This window comes from Ambystoma mexicanum, chromosome 4q, assembly GCF_040938575.1.
Source record: "Ambystoma mexicanum isolate Mex_15411 chromosome 4q, UKY_AmexF1_1, whole genome shotgun sequence".
In the NCBI taxonomy this organism is placed as follows: Eukaryota; Metazoa; Chordata; class Amphibia; order Caudata; family Ambystomatidae; genus Ambystoma; species Ambystoma mexicanum.
This window is the reverse complement of record NC_090928.1, coordinates 1,201,415,455-1,201,432,541: the sequence shown is the minus strand read 5'-3', so window position 1 is coordinate 1,201,432,541 and position 17,087 is coordinate 1,201,415,455. Positions and strand designations below refer to the sequence as shown.

The following is a 17,087-nucleotide window of genomic DNA, read 5'->3' as shown; positions in this document are numbered from 1 at the left end:
TGAACCAACTCTTGGGATAGGATAAGATTGCATGGGCATCGAATATTAGATTCTGAGCCCATACAGTTCTTGCCGCCGTGGCCCCTAACAACATCAAACGGCTTGTCCTCAGATGGTGCGGAACACTCCTCTTTTGTTTGCAATGGAACCAGCAAACAAACTGAGCATTTTGCCCGCTGCAGGACGGACTGATTTTTGATCTGCAGACAGACGTGCAAATCCCTTCTATACTCCATATATTTTTGCCGCACCAATATGGCAATGGCTCTGCAAACACCAGCCGTGACGACATAAACATCTGACAAATCGAGACTCGCAAATGCTTTTTCCCGTTGGGTCAGTCAAGTAATATTCCTGCAGATTTCAGATCCCGTGTGTTAAATGTTGCTCAGTTTGTGACTATAATCTAATCCAGAACAGCAGGGGTTTGGAATGTATAGGATCATTTGTATAATCCACTCCTAATTCTTGATGAAGCAGCTAGGTTGAGGTAATCTTTGTGGCCCTCAAAACATTCCAAAAGAATCTATTTGCCTTTACCTGAATCGATTGTATTGCGGACAGCCCCCACACATCTGCTACATAAACACATGACGCAACAGAGTCTTGGCCGGGTAGATGTTAAGTGGTGTATTAACGGTTAGCCCACCCATCTCAATTCCAAATCTATATAAGGCTGGGTTGTCCAACATATGGCCCGCGGGCCACAATGCAGCCCTCCAAGCCATTTTATGTGGCCCGCAAGGCTCAACAGCACAGCCACCCGCCCCAAACCCCTGCTCAGTGCTGGGGTAAAGAAAAAAGAAATGTGCCAGCGCGCAAACTGTAACTTTCTCTGGTGACCCCATGTATGGAGTCACCAGAGGAAGTTACAGTCCTCAGCCATGACCTGGTTAATTTATTTATTTCTACAATGTTTGTTGGATACTCCTCCGACAAACATTGCAGAAATAAATAAATTAACCAGATCTAACCGGGTCGTGGTGTTATAGTCCTCAGCCAGGACCCGGTTAATTTATTTATTTCTGCATTGTTTGCCGGATACAGATATCTGACAAACATTGCATGAATAAATACATTTGCCAGGTCATGGTGTTACAGTCCTCAGCCACGACCCAGTTAATTTATTTATTTATGCAATGTTTGTCGGATACCTGTATCCGACAAGCCTGTGTCCGACAAACATTGCATAAATAAATAAATTAACCGGGTCATGGCGTCTGGGAGGGCTGGGGATGGGACAGGGTCTGCCTTCTCACCCTTGCTTAGCGGGTCTTCCAGAACGAGCCCAACCCCTGCCCTCTTGCTTGCAACTCAGACTTACCTGGCATTGGAGAATCTGTGATCACAAAGGCAGATCTCCCAGGGTGAGGCTCACCCATTGCACATCGGATTTGCTGAACCCTGTGATGTCCCCAAATGCGGGATACTCGACTGCATTATTTCTGGTAGTGGGGGATTGTGTTCACGCTTTCCCCTGATTTATTGGTGAAAGAAGGAAAAGGTAAAGTGTGCTCTAGGCCTGCTTGGTTGTTTGCACACAGAGACCCTGGTCTTGTGGCAGAGATTCTGAGTGCACTGCTAGTGCGTGTCCATGCGCTGCACTATCAATGCATACTCACGCGCTCGACGGCCAATGCATGCCCACGCACTATACTGCTAATAAGTGCCCACCAGCTGCACTGCCAATGCATGCCCACGCGCTGAATCCCTCACAGGGATTCGCTGGTGGGCCCATGAGAATTCCCAATAGCGATGCTGATATTCAGCTTGTTGGAAAGGAAAAATGGAAAACTGTTGTGGGGTCAATGCAACTTAATAGGAGAATATGTTATCAACATGGTGTCGATTTCCTGCTCCTCCAGATGCATCAGATCATACTACCACCTCTGCATGTTTTGCTCCTCCTTTCACCTCTTCGTGTATCTGCTACTGAACTCCTCCTTTACCCCTGCAATTACTCCCAATCCTCCTTTGATCTCTCCTTTCTGTTCCTCTACTATAGCTCATACTCTCAGACCTCCTGTTCCTCCCCTCCTTTGGTCTTCTCCTCCTTCTGTTCATCAACTCTTCTTTTCACCTCACATTTTGCTCCCACTTTCTCCTCCTCTTCTCTTCCTATCTGCTCCACGTCACAGCCTCCATCCTCATCTAGTCTACCTGCCTCTCCTTTCTTCATGTATCACTCCTACTTGTTCTTGAAAATCCTGCACCTCTGCTTTTCCTGTGTCAGGTTTTACACTCCAATGTCCCCTTCTCCTGGAAAGGTCATTCAGTGAGGGTCCACCATCGTGCATTGTTCTGAAAGAGGAGGCATGCACACAGGACTCCACACTGGTTCCCGAAGGACACTATGACTTGCTGAGTAGCTTCCCTGCAGCCTATCTTCATCTGTGCTGCTCCAGTAGCTTCCCTGCAGCCGGTAATAGCACAAGACAGGAGAATTGACAATCTTGGCCCCATCGTATTTGGAGCCAATGATCTCAGATGTAGTATAAAACCCACTGTGGCCACTATTTTGGCTTTTGTTTACTTCTGTTTCTCTTTTGATTGCATGGTTTAACCTGTTCGGGAAAGGTTATCAACAAGTTACTAATCATCCAATTAAAAAAAGTTCTGCATTTTTTAGGATTGTGCTCACATTGCGTTTCTTCAATTAGGTTCACCTTTGGGTGATCGCTTTTCCACATTTTATCTGTTGAATTGAATTATGCTTCTTTCATTACAACAGAAGTAATGAATGTGTGTTACAGAGATAAGCTGCCATATGCATTGGTCACACTGCACATGCTCAGGCAGCATCAATCATGCTTTGTACAGGACAATGCTGGCCTAAATTGGCAACAGCCAGCATAGACATGTTGCTACAAAGGCATATTTTGGGTACAATCAGCATGACAATGTGTTACATCAGTGACAGTGCTGTCTTACACTGTGGACACATTGATCATTAAAACATGTATTGTAAAATGTTCTTGTTTGCTGTTTGTGACATGGCATTTTCATGTTCCCCTTCCCCTGCATTCCACTGGATGACAGCAAGAGCTACATTTAACTATCAACACTTTTTGCATATTTACACTTTCATAAACAACACTGATCCCTTAGAAGGAGAAACAATTAGTGTATGAGGAGCAGATATTTGAGTTGTGAATGTGAGTGGGGTGAGAATCCATGGATTGAGTAAAATAATGAATGCAAGATGCCCACACAGAACATAATGGGCGTTCAAGGAAGAGGAAAACATTGTGGAGTGGTTTCAGCCCCTAGACAAAAGAATACTATGTCTCGCTGACAGGGGCCTAAACATGTCTAAAAATGCAGGAAAACTTTCTTGTCGTTTGAAAGCCCACTATTGACTGGCAGACCGAAAGGGCAGCAACGACATTTCAACACTGCCAAATACCAAAGGACAAGATTGAAAACAAATTAGGCCTACCTTGCATTACAGGCTATTGGGACACTGCAATTCTTCCCCCCCCCACCAAATAGAAAGCTGCCATATAAATGCATCTTGTAGTGTGGGTTGAAAGGAACTGTTTATAGAGGAAACTCCCCGGCTTGAACCATTCAAATATATATTATAATGTTAAATTGGACCTTGATGGCATGATGCAAGATATTAAAGCAGGCCTCGTGTAATGGGTTTGCAACATTTAAAAACAGTTTTCTGTGGATGTAAAGAGCTGCACTTAGCCCAAAAGACATGTTTCTCATGAGATGGGAAAGCCCAGAACTGTTCATCTATTCCATCAGATGCAAGGGTCAAGCTCTGCTCTCATCTCTCTCTAAACATCTCTTTGAAGTTCTGTGGGCCAGAAAGGGGGCAGTGCTCATGCATGACCACAGAGTTTATTGCGGTGAAGTAATGACAACTGTGCAAATATAGCTGCGACCTTAAAGGGTTGAACTCTGAATAATCTACACATTTGTGGTCTTTCCCAGAGCTGAAAACATTTGACATGAGTAATTGTGCGGAGTTGTACTTTCTGTTCGAAGTAGATAAGGAATCACATATCCAGCTCATTAGCCTTCAAAGAATGATAGTACTTTATGGCAGGTTCGGTAAACTGTGGGAGATAATCAAGCCTGGACACGTAAAGTAAAGTAAAGTAAAGTAAAGATTTGTCTGGAGGATCATACTTTGGCCATTAACTCAGGAACCATAACTCTCACACAAATCTTTTTTGTAATTAATTGTTACATGGTTGTAAAAAACAACTTTAACAAAACAATTCAATGTAATGATTTCATATACCAAATTATATAAAATAACATGAAAACACAATTGAATATAAATGTCACATTCAAATTGTCATCGTACAAATCATTCTATCTGTAAGGATTTAAAAAAACCTGTGACTGCTAATACCACCGTGGTAGTTATATATGCCAAACAAAATTTCATAAAAGAATCTCTCTGCAATGTGGAAAGAATTGATAAAAAACTGTCTAACATGTATCTCGCATTTACCCCTTAGGGCAGGACAGAATGTTATCAAATGTTCTATTGTTTCTAATTTTTCTCCACAAAACCTACATTCCCCTTGATCAGCCAGTGGCATCTTATACCGTATTATGATTTCTTTTGTTTGAATTTCATTCACGCGAAGTCTAACAAATAATCGCCTCACTGTCTTGTGTGGATACACAGCTAAATAAGTGGCAATTACTCCAACGTAAATGAAATCTGATCTGAGGTGGGCATGTGATTCATAAGAATGTACAGAATCCATTGTATTTGCCCAATCCCTCCTATATATTCACTCTTCCTGGATTCTCCTGGAGATCAGTTGCTGTGAGTCACATGATTCAAAATATTCTTGTATAAATTCTTCCTTACCACTCAACATTAACCTATTCAGTTCCTCATAAAGGGATGGAGAGGAAGGGGGACACAAATGTTTAAAATACAACAATAGGTACTTCCACTGGGCTCTGCCTTTAAGAGAAAGTAGACTAAGTTCATATCGAATTGCCGATATTGGAGTCCTCTGAGACAACTAAAGTGTCCACCTCCACAACCGGCCTTGTATACCGGAAAGCAGGTCGAGTGCCCAGAAAGGGAGTATCGCAAATCCGTACAGAATTGTGGCTACAAGTTTCCCCTCATGGAACTTTAGTGAGGGTAAAATTGAGTATCATCCATACATAGTATCCACACAAACTAATTGATTACTCAACGCCATTCCCATTGAGGATAACCATTCCTTAACAAATGAAACATTTCCCTTAACTGCGATGAGGAAACCCAAATACACAAAACCCGTAACCTTTTCAATGGTCTCATGTTCTACTTTCCACGTACATTATTTAGGTCTATGTTTTAAGAAAACATTCAATATTTTAGATTTGCTAGGATTGATCTACAGCCCGTGCTCAGTTTGCGAATTTGCAGAATGCCAACTGTAAATGCTGTAATCAGATTGAAGTATGGGTGAAAATTAAAAAATCATTAGCATACGCCAGCCAGAGTAACTTCAAATGTTGAATCTTTGGTGTGGTGAGGGCAGCTGGAGTAAGATAGTTTCCAATATCACTGAGATGAAAATTAAACAAAATTGGTGCAAATATACAGCCCTGCCGAACCCCCTCTAAAAGTTGCTATACATCTTGACAAGTTGCCCTCATGGTCCAGGACAACTTGTATTTAAATCTTGGCGTACAAACCAATTAGGAATCGTAGCAAACCCTGTGGAATTCCCCATTTCAATAACTTATTCCACTATAGACCATGGTCCACTGGGTCAAAGGCTGCTGACAAGTCAATCGTCGCCCCATAGAGCGATTCACATTTACAGGAATCAACCTCTTTGGTAGTTAGCTTCAATAAAAATCCATTGAGTGAAGTGGCATGATGTTTCCTGAACCCTGTCTGCCATAAAGATATTCTATTGCATGACCTTTGCCATGTTTCCAAATGGTCCAAAACTAATGTAGCAAATAACTTGTTATCAGCATCAATTATTGCTATTGACCGGAAATGTAGTGATCAGAACGTAAGCCCCTTTTGAAAATTGGCAGTATATATGCACTCGACCAGGATTCAGGAAACATGCCAGTGGAAATTATATTTTTGAATAGAACCAGTAAAATAGAGGTCCACATAAATCATTCCAATGTCTTTGAAAATATCATTGAAAGCTCCATCAATGATTCAACTCTCAGAGTTAGAAGCTAAAACGTGATGATGGCTTCCCAGAAAATGTTGTGAAGCAGAGATTCTGGGAGATGATAGTGTATTGAATTATATATCTGTATAGAAAATCTTATGTTGATAACTGTTATATTTAATGGGACACATTTCATTAAGTCAGGCATGGTCAGACCAATTCAGAAATATCTGTGAAAGTACGTTTATCTGTAAATTAAAAAAAGTTCCATGTTATAGTTTTGCACTGCATATTTGAAGCTGTGAAAATGCTATTCCGGGAGGTGGAGTCATAACTCTTGAGGAGTGAGGCTTAGTGCCTAATGGAAACAATCCAAAGAGAAGAGGCTAGCTGTTGTTGAAGGGGGGCAAATAGATATATGTAATTGGAATTATTAGTCAATGAGACAATCTCTCCTAATTTGGATATTTTGGAGTAGTGGTTAAAAATGTATAAGGAGACGTACAATGAGAAAAGGGAGAGCTGTCTGAAATCATCAAAGTGGCAAATGCTTATGCATAATTTCTGGAGAACCAACATTGCCTGGGAGGTAGAGGAACGTAGGGAAAGACAGAAGCTGGCTATCCATGACCGAGGTTGAAGTTTGAGTAGATCCCTGTACTTTCCCTATGAGATTATCTAGGAAGTGGTGTCTTTTCCTGAGCGCAAATCCCAGAGATATTCTATGTAAGTAACTTGTTCAACCAAACCAAGTCTTCTGGGGGTCTGTTTGATTTAATACCTTCCCCTTCTTGATTGGTTGGGCCGACCAAGCAGATCCTTAGCATTTTTACTAAGTAATAATTTCATGAACTCCCATATACTCAAAGAACGCGGGGTGAGCTTGGGGAAGTTCAAAACCTCTGATCACTCTCTTGGCACTAATGAAAGGTACAGTCATTTAAAATAAGTGGGGATCCCTTACCATATTGTGTCCAACTCCAGAATCCCCTAAAGGGAAGTGGTGTACTTATAAATAAAAATGAAATTCCTCACTGTTCACCATTTGTTTATTTATTTAATTGGATATTTGTAAGGCGCCTGTACAACAAGTGGTGTTTCAATTCCTAACGGTTCACCATTTCTCAGACCCTGCCTTAAAGCAGAGGGTTGTTAAATGTAAACTGAATATCTGGGTTTGTGCAGGGGTAGAAAAGTGTCTTGACAAATTAAACAGAGTGAAGTCCATGAATAAAGCATTCCCTCTACAGAGAGTGAGAAAGTGACTCCTGGTAGAAGAGAGATTCTTAATTTTATTGTGGTGACGGAAGAAGGGTTCCATATAGATAACAAGTGTTTTGTTTTCAAAACTCTATTGTTCTCCAACACTGCTAGCATTGCCAAGGGTGATTAATAGCAAAGAGTGCTGCATGTGTGAAATTGTGTTTGCCAATAGAAAAGTGTTGCATGTTGTTTAAATTAAACTGCATGTAAAGGGTATTTCCAAGCTTATGATGTGGCCAGGTTTCAAGGTACTACATGTTATAAAGTAAACCCTGTGCAAAGTATATTGTGAAGTTACATTGTTCTGTCAAGTCCAGGGAGCTGCGCCATTCTGTACATTAAGAGTATTTTGTGAGTGGTCCAGGTCTGAAGTATCCTATAGACCTGTGTGTCTATGTAACGAGGCTGGAAATAACCAAAGGAAGACAACTGTGCATGTGGTGAGGTTAATGAGTCTTTGTTCATAAACCAACTGGTGTTTCCAATTTGTGAAAAAAGAGAATTGTCAGGAAAGAAAAGCATTCCGGCTGAGGAGGCATGTTGTATGATGTTGTGTAAATATTAATTTTACACAGTAATTCATTAATATATATTCTTTCTACGCACTGGCCATTTCTTGGTTTATCTATTGTTAAAGAGAGATAGATTGAATTATATAAACAGGTATATTGGTGTGGCGCTTTTGATTAGGGGATGGGGAGGGTAAACTCCCTGCATTAATATACCCCCTCCTGTAAAATGGGGGATTGAGCCGAGATCTAGCCTTCTGTTTTTTACCCATGACAAGTGCATTGTTAATCGGCTACTCATTGTAGTGCAACGTCAGTAGGATACACGGCAGGTTGTTGAGGCATTGCTGAAGTACCACTGTTTGCTTCACTCCTAAGAATCAGGGAGGTGTACAGAGGAGTATGATTGTGCAGAGTGATGTAAAAGTCATCTGATTTGGTATTGATTGTTGAAATATAATTAATGGAAGTGTCCCCAGAAACGCACCCCCCTTAGTGAGAGGCAATAATCGACACACCCCAGAAGGGGAATGAGGCCAGGACCAAGTGCGGGTAAGATCAAAAAGAGCTTTATATAATTCAATATAGGGCATGCAAAGGACTCTGCAAACTCTGAGAGCGCTCTGTCTGACAATAGCAAAGACAATTAGTTATATTACAAATACACGTCATGCATGAAGTAAGCTATAGGGGCCACAGAGTCTCAGGGATTGGGTGGTGATGGCTAGGTGGTATACATTGTATACAGTTCCTTCTCCACGATTGGCGGCCATTGGTGCTGGGCCACGTGGGGCGGGAGGTCAGCTGGGCTCATCAGGATGTAGCACAGAGCCGGACATGCCTTGTAACATCGATTGATAACTAAACTAACATTTACCCTTTTGGCCACACATTCCCACCCATTCATCAAACTTCATGGGTCCTGTTGAGTTTGCAACTTCTTGTAAGTGCTGACCTTAGATCAATACATGGCCAGGAACATTGATATGCGATCTGGAGTGTCTTAATACATCGGTTCGGGAGGCGCCTCAGGTTCAAACAATCAGGTCCCATGGGCGTAGTCAGGGGCATGGGCGGGGGTGCTTGACTAACCATCCTTGGCAATTTCGGTGAGGGATGGTATTATGATCTGTTGGTGCACGTTTGTGCGCCCCTCTTTCTAGGGTCAATAACTCTGGGTCGACGGAGCTACCACTGACCCGTGGGGGGCATGTGACTGGTGCCTGAAAGGCGGCGGGATTTAGGACCAGGTAGCTCGTAAATCACGGAGTCAGGCTGCGGTGGCCTCTGACATGGGGGAGGGTGGTGGATGCTTGAAACGGGTCCAGCAGGGTCGGGAAGGAAGGCAAGGCTTTGCTGTTTGAACACCGTCTATCTCGAGAGAGCCTGGTCAGGGGGAGGGTGAAATGGCCTTGCAGCTCCGTGCGTGGCATCTTGCACAAGGCGGTTTTACTGTCGTATGGGTGAGGGGCGACTAACAACACATGGGGTTCCTGAAAGCACTCATATGTATTTGTATTTACATAGGATACTGGCTGATGATCATACTTTTTTACATAGCATTTCTCATTTACAGTTGACATACGAACATGATGTAGTGTCAAGCAGGTGTGTGCAAAGAGTGTATTAAGAGAGCAACACAAGTTATTGTTCACAGTTATCAGCTGTCCAGTCTTTGTATATCTCTTCATTACATGTAATATCGGTTGCACAACTTTCTCTTTACCCATTCTCCTTTATATTAGCAGCAAACGTTAGTCAACAAGGCACAAATTACATAAATGGTTTCCTCACGTTGCAAGGGCTTTCGGGGTGGGTATGGGTGCAGGGCGCCATGCCGTCTATAGCTGGGGGCTTGGTGCAGGGGTCAGGGCCTGCAGGGTTTGGGCTGATCTCAGTTACATCCTAGTATCCTCGTTCATAGCTGGGGCAATGATGTACTGCGGAAGGTCAACAGTTACAGTGCTTTATTTTGTTGTTCGCTCGCGTCTGGTGACTCGTGAGAACAAGTCTTCAGCGGATCTGCCATGCAGTGGGAGGTGGGGGAAGTGTGAGCCTCTGTGAGCGCGGTCAAGTGGGGGTCACTCTGCAGCGTTCAGTGTTTCTGCGTTGGGTTAGATATGCACGTTTCTAGCAAGATGGAGATGGCTTAATACAAGATGGCGTCTGTTCTCAGCCACATAATGTGATGGTGCAGCCCCACGTGTTGGCCAGCAGCCGCCCTGCCGCCTGGGCCCGGGAGGCCGGGGGCTGCCGACAAGTCATGGGTCTCAACCAGGGTGGGACATGTAGTGGGAGTGGGGTCCTATTCACCTACCCTTCCCTACAATAACAAGAATAAGGTGCAAGGTTTTTGTTCCTGTGTTTAGAGAGTTATAAGGTTGCAAAAAGACACTTTTACAAATGAGCACCATTGAAACGGAAGAGGGAAGGAAACATCTGCCAGCCAAGCTGTTCATTTGGGGAGACTGGCATGAGCAGGAGGCTGGGGGTTGGCAAGCTAGAATGGTACAGGATGTTACATCAGTAAGCACAGATATTTTCCATGATGGTGGGAAGTTATATCAAGCCCTTGGCAAGTTTTACATGACCCAAAATGTGCGTGAGGAACAGACCAAAATGACCCAAAATGACCCAACTCATGGCTCAGGTGTATATTATTTGGCAGTTAATTGAGGAGCAATTATAAAATAAAGAGGCCAGTATGCAGAATCAGACTGGAAACCTGGAAAAGACCCAACAATCACTCATGCAATTGGAAGATAAATGACAACAAAGTCAGATTTTAGAGCTCAAACGTCATTGGGCAACTCAAGAGTGAGATACAAATATATTCACAAGACAGTGTTGAGTGAGAAATGCAGTTCTCTAGGACACACATAAAGAGTGTGTGGAAACCTTGAGAAAACTGCAACAAAAATTGAATGATCAACCTACATACAATAGTGCAATGTTGGAAGAAATGGTGGCCTCCAGAAAGAGCTTAAATATGAAAGCAGCCAGTTAATTATAAAAGAGATTAACTCCCAAAATGACTTTGATCAGATGCACAAGGATTGAAATATTCTGAAACAGAAAATGCGACTGATTAAGGAGAACAATGTCTTACACAAGGATAAGAATGTTGTATTATAAAAAGTGAATCAGTTGAAAATGGATGTAGTCAAGGGTCAGCCAGGTGATTAGGAACTGACCAGAATATGGGAAGAAAATATAGATTTTAGGGAGCGGTTGAGAAAAGCAGAAGTTGACCTGGTGGAAGCAGTGCATTGTAGAGACACACTAGAGAGAGAATGTATTATTTAAAAGGAAAAGTGCCAGGAGAAATGTGCATAACAGAACAATCTCAGAGGGAATATGAAATTCTTGAGGAAGAGGTTCAGCCCATGAGGGAACAAATGGCGGCTCAGTGCAGTGTGCTTGAAGCTAGCCAAGTAGCAGTGTCAGATTTAAAAGTCCAACTCCCTGAACATAAGTAGGAAATCATGGCAGAGAGAAACACATGTGAGAATTAAATAGTGAAATCTGAAAATATAAACAGGCACTGAGATGCTGACCAATCAGGGTATGGAATAGGGCCCAATGAGCAAGGAGAGTTGCCCCTCCCAGCACGGACCTCATGCCATTTACCTATAACCTCCATGTACAGACTGGAACTGACCTCATGCATACCACTTATAGAGAACAGGGAAACATGAGGTGGTGGGCCAACCTGATCAGGAAGGCCAGTCCTTATCTGAAATTGATGGATATACACCTCTACCAAATAGAGGCAGGGCAGTCACATCAGTGTGTCGGGAGAGGCCAAATATAGTCCGGCAAGTACTTCTGAACCTGAAAATGCTCATGATGAAAAGATCATAAAGTTAGATTTACAGAAAATGATATTGGAAAGAGACCACCTAGCCCGCTTCGCTTAAAGAGAAAAGAAAAGAGCTTCAGCCTAGGAAGAGCATTTTACAAACCTCCAGATATTCAGGTGAATGGGTGGATTCCCCTAGATTACCTGGAAGGTTGGATTGTATACATTGGCAACAGTCTGAAGAATAGACTGTGTTCTATCCTGGGCCTCAAAATGACGATATGGAATGTGACCCTGAGAGCTCATGGTGGCACCGGTGAAAAGGCGGCATCCAAAACCCATAAATCTGTGGGGTATTCCCAATTTCATAGCGATAGGCAGCGCTTATGAGACAGGCACTGGAGTGCCAATAGCAGCACTGATTCCGAGGGAGAACGGACTATGGTTCAGAGGCGAAAAAGAAATACAAAACAGAGAAAGGGTTTTGTTAAAGACCACATCAGGCAAATTAAGGCCATAAAGAGCTTCTTGACCCCATGCCACAAGAACGGCAAGTATTTGGTGTGGAAACATTTGCAACTTCAGGAACAAATGATGTCATCATGTGAAATAAAAATGATGTCAATTGCATGGAGTTTGTGAAATGGATGTTTTCACCACAGCACGCCAGTTTCTTTGCAGGACTGGAAGACCATGAGCTTTATAAATGGTCCAACTATAAAGCGGCCATTTTTTTGGACCCACAGGAATCCACATGAGGCTTGCAAGTGTAAGGGAGGATAGGTCATTAGGACCCCCCTCTCATACATCTCCGACCCAGATGGAGTCTCATGACTCGTCGGCGGCCCCTTCACACTAAGGGCCCTGGCGGCGGGGTGGCTGCGAATCGACATGTGAGGCTGCATGACTACAGTATAAGACATAGCATAGACCCCATTTTGTATTAAGATAACTCCATTTTGTGTAAAAAGGCGCTAAAATCCAGTCCATGCAAAGTTGATCGCACACCCACACACACAGAAAGCTGCAGCCTGACCCCTGCTTGACTGCACTCACAGGAGTATACACTCCCCCCAGCCTCCACTTCATGGTAGATCCGCTGAAGGTCTGTTCTCATGAGCAACCAGACTCAAACAAACAACAAAATAAACACTGTATCACTTGGCCTTCCGCAGTACATCATTTGCCCTATCCGTGACCGGGCTCGTTAGAAAGTAACTGAAACCAACCCAACCCTGCCTGACCTGACCCTGTACCCTGCCCCAAGGAATATGTGGCGCCCTCCTGCCCTCACCCCAACCAAACCCCCGAGGCACCTTGTATAACGAAATAAGCACTTGTGTAATATATGTCATGTTGACTAACGTTTGCTGCTATTATGGAGATGTGTGCGTTTAGAGTAATATGTGATCACTCCTGTACATGAGGTAACAAAGCACATGTGTAATGCACAATATTCAGCCGAGGCAGTGGAGCCAGATTGAACTGTGATGTAATATGCAGTGCTCTCTCTTACACACAACCCAACCTAATGCTACCTCATGTTCGTATGTCAAATACTGATGTGAAATATTGTGTTAAATGACAAAACCCTCTCCAGCCTGTGTTCCCATATGAATGTAAACATATGTGTATAATACCAGAAGCTCCAAGTGTTGCCACCCACCCTTGCCAAAAGTACGATGCACTGCCCCATGCAGGGAAGCAGGTCCAGAGCTGCAAGGTCGCCTCCCCCTTCGTCCCCCCCCAGGCCCGCCAGGGATAGCTGGTGTTCGAACAACACAGCCTCACCTCCCCTCCCAAACTCGCTGGGCCCGCTCCAAGTATCCACCTCCCCCATGGCTGAGACCGCCACAGCCAGGCTCTGTGAATTATGAGCTACCCGATCCTAAAACCCACCATCTCCAGGGCACCAGCTACATGCCCCCCACGGCCCATTGGTATCCCCGCTAACCCCAGGTTAATGGCCCTCGAAGCGGGGTGCCCACCCTTGTACTAACAGATCGTAATACCATCCTTCATTAAAGCCACCAGGACAGGGCGATCAAATAACCCCCCTCTGTATCCCTGGCCCTGCACATGGAGACTCGTGGGACTACCATACTTGAACCCAAGGTGTCACTAAAACAGCTGGATAGGGATACCCCCTATCACATATCCATGCCCCTGTCTCCTCCTTGAGCTAAGGTCAATGTATTGCAGGATTTACAAGACACCTGACATTGTAGAATGTGACGAATGATTGCGAGTGTGTGGCCACAAGGGCAAGTGTTAGAGCAGCCACCAATCATCAATACAAGTTGTGTCCGGCCGGCAGCTCCACCCCGAAGAGCCCAGCTGACCCGTCTACCCCGCATGGCACCGCACGGACGTCCGCCAATCCTGGAGCAGCAACTGTATACAATGTTTACCACGTAGCCTTCCCCACCAAATCCCTAAGACTATGTGCCCCCTATAGATTGTGTCATGCGTGACGTAGTTTTGTAATAAGTAGGACTGTCTTTGCTATTGTCAGACAGAGCGCTCTCAGAGTTTGCAGAGTCCTTTGCATGCCCTATATTGATTTAGATAAAACCCTTTTGATCTCACCCGAACTTGGTCCTGGTCTCATTCCTCTCCTGGGGTGTGTCCTTTATTGCCTCTCACTAAGGGGGGTGCGTTTTTGGGGGACGCTTACATTCATTCAGTGGTGACCCCATAGACGTAATTTATTTTAAAAATTGTCCCCTTGACACGAGACAGCCTCAGTCGCAGTAGAGACGCACAGCGCGCCCGCTCAACAGAACCACCCACCTACGGCAACTTGTACGCAGAGACGTGTGCATGCAGTTAGGGCGAGAGGGTACGGGTCCCGTTTGAAAAAACCCTTAGTACTGCTCACCGGAGCCGGGTGGGGCCATTGAGTGCGAGGCCACGCAGCTTGGACGGACCAAGTCCGGAGAGTCTCGGATCAAGACGGGCACGTGAGTATTAACTGCGGGCGATACTAAAAAGGAAAAAAAAAAATACAGAGGACAAGGGGAAAGACGTTGGGGACATAAAAGGGACCTTCAATTTCTAATACTTTCTCTTTCTTTGCATATGGCCATTAGGATACAAAAGTGAACAAGGGAAAAGAGGACGGGAACCTAACTCCACCGCGTAGTGCTATCTCGACTAGTGCTGGAAATAAGTAAAACAATGGAAAAATAAATTGAGGGTGTCTAAGTAAAAGAGACATGGTAAATAAGTTAGAACTAGCCTTACTTTCTCTTCTCCTTCTTATTTGGGGTAAAACAAGGTCCGCATAAGGGAATAAATAAATAAAATAAACAAAAGAAGTTGTGTGAGGGTTAGGGGGCATCGCCGTAGAGAAAGGCGAAGGGCCAGGCAGGGAGGGTAAATGCTATGCGTGTATGTTGAAATATGATGAATGTCTGTCGTATGTTGTGCACATTGTATGTTTATGATTTTTTGCAATTGTCTATATATATATTACTATTGACTTAAGTGATTTCCAGGTGGTGTGGTTAATGTAAGTGTGACCTGGTAAGATTTGACAAAGAAAAGTTCTTGGTTGAGTAAAAGTATAAGTTGATAGTTAGAAACTGACAGTGAGTAGAGCCCCACATATACAGTTACACACGTATAGTGATAGAAGAGACTGACTCAAGAGAATAGAGTAACACAGGTCTAAACATGGGGGCGGAGACACCCTTAGCGCACATTTGTAAAAGTTTACCGGGACATGCGGAAAGAATAACCAGTGGGTCAAGGAGCTGAAGGGGGATGGTCTCCCCCAGGTTTGGCCACAAGGAGGGTCCTTTGATAAGAGCATTCTGGATATGGTGGCCACCTGCATATTCCTAAAATATAAGGGAAAACATTTTCATAACAGGAGAGAAATACTAGATCTGTGGCGATTATTCAAGGAAATACCCCCACAGAAGAAAATAGACACCACACTCGATCAACCTGCCCTCACTGCCACCCCATCAACAAGAGCAGAAGGGGGTAAGGAGGAGGTGGGAAAAGAGGGATCGGTGGAGGTAACCCGATTGTACCCACTCTTGAATAGACCTGCACCTGCTGAAGGTTATAGTGACCCCACATATGTGCCCACCAGCACCCCTGCCCCCACAGCACGACCAACCACACCACCACCATATGATTGTCCCCGAACAAATGGGCAGGTGAGTACGCCATCAGTGAACATATGCAAACTAACAGAAGACTTAGAAGCATGACTCTCAATAGCCAGAGAAGAGCTATCAAGGATACAAAGCATATGTGAACAAAGTGAGCCAGGCACGACAAGATTAGAACGATTGTCCCGATCACACAACCTAGATAAATCAAATGAGGAGGGGTGGAAAAAGGGGGAGATACTATTCAGGATACAGGAGGAGCCCACGAGGATGGTAGAGCTGGGAGCATACAACCTTGGAGGGAGTGCCAAGGGGGAAGGAGTGGCGGACGAAGGGAGAGAAGAGCTATGGTGTGATATAGAAGAGGATGAGCAAGAAGCTGGGAGATTAGGAATGGCCACAAGGGGTGATTTAGTGGATTTTGGGGAGACACCATTGAGAAGAGCAATGGAACAAGAATGGACAGGGAGATTAAGGAACAGGATGGGAAGGATGGCCCTGGTGGGAAAGAAAGGGTCAAAGGTGAGTATTGGAAGAGGAAGCAAGGGACGCCTACAACTCCCACTAATACATCGAGGGGCGGGAAGACCAAATTACATACCGTGGGCACAAATGGATAAGGCTAATTTACTAAAATCATTGCCCCCGCTATCCGGAGGAGCCAGTAAGTGGATATATGCCTACGAGAAGCATACCACGGGAGTACCCCTAGCCATAGGAGATGTCAAGAGTTTACTTGTGTCAGCAGTAGGTGACCAATCAGACCGGGTGCGGGCAAAAGCAGGTTTCCCAGGAATAACATTGGACAGTGATGGTCATGATGGCGCTGCTTTCAATACAGTGCGAGCACTAGTGTGGGACGCGTTGAGGGAAACATTCCCAGACACGCCAGATTTACAGTCAGTGATGCAATGCACCATGAATGATGGGGAAGAGGCTATGGATTACATTTTCAGAGTGCAGGAGATGTGGAGAGCTGAAACGGGTACACCGTATGACCAATCAACATCCTTATTTTACTTCATAATAAAGAGGGAGCTCCCGAAAGAAGTCCAAAAAGCGCTTGATAAAATGGCAGGGATTGAGGCGAAGGGATGGCCAGAAATACAGAGCATAATAGTTCACCATTGCATAAGAATCAAAGAGAGGGAGAAGGAGGTGGTACAAAAAAGGCTGGCAGATGAAGCTAAACTAATACAAATGAAACTAGTGAAGGCCGCTGCAGCTGTAGCAGCTCTCCCCCATGACAGAGACGCAGAGGAGGAGGGACTGG

General features: G+C 44.3%; 1 non-coding gene across 1 annotated transcript; it reads left to right on the top strand.

The window, feature by feature from the left end:
- The first annotated feature begins 1,316 nt into the window (after positions 1-1,316).
- LOC138468550 (U1 spliceosomal RNA) lies at positions 1,317-1,480 on the top strand. The gene has a single exon (XR_011268321.1). It is a non-coding gene; the product is annotated as a U1 spliceosomal RNA (small nuclear RNA).
- Positions 1,481-17,087: the final 15,607 nt, after the last annotated feature.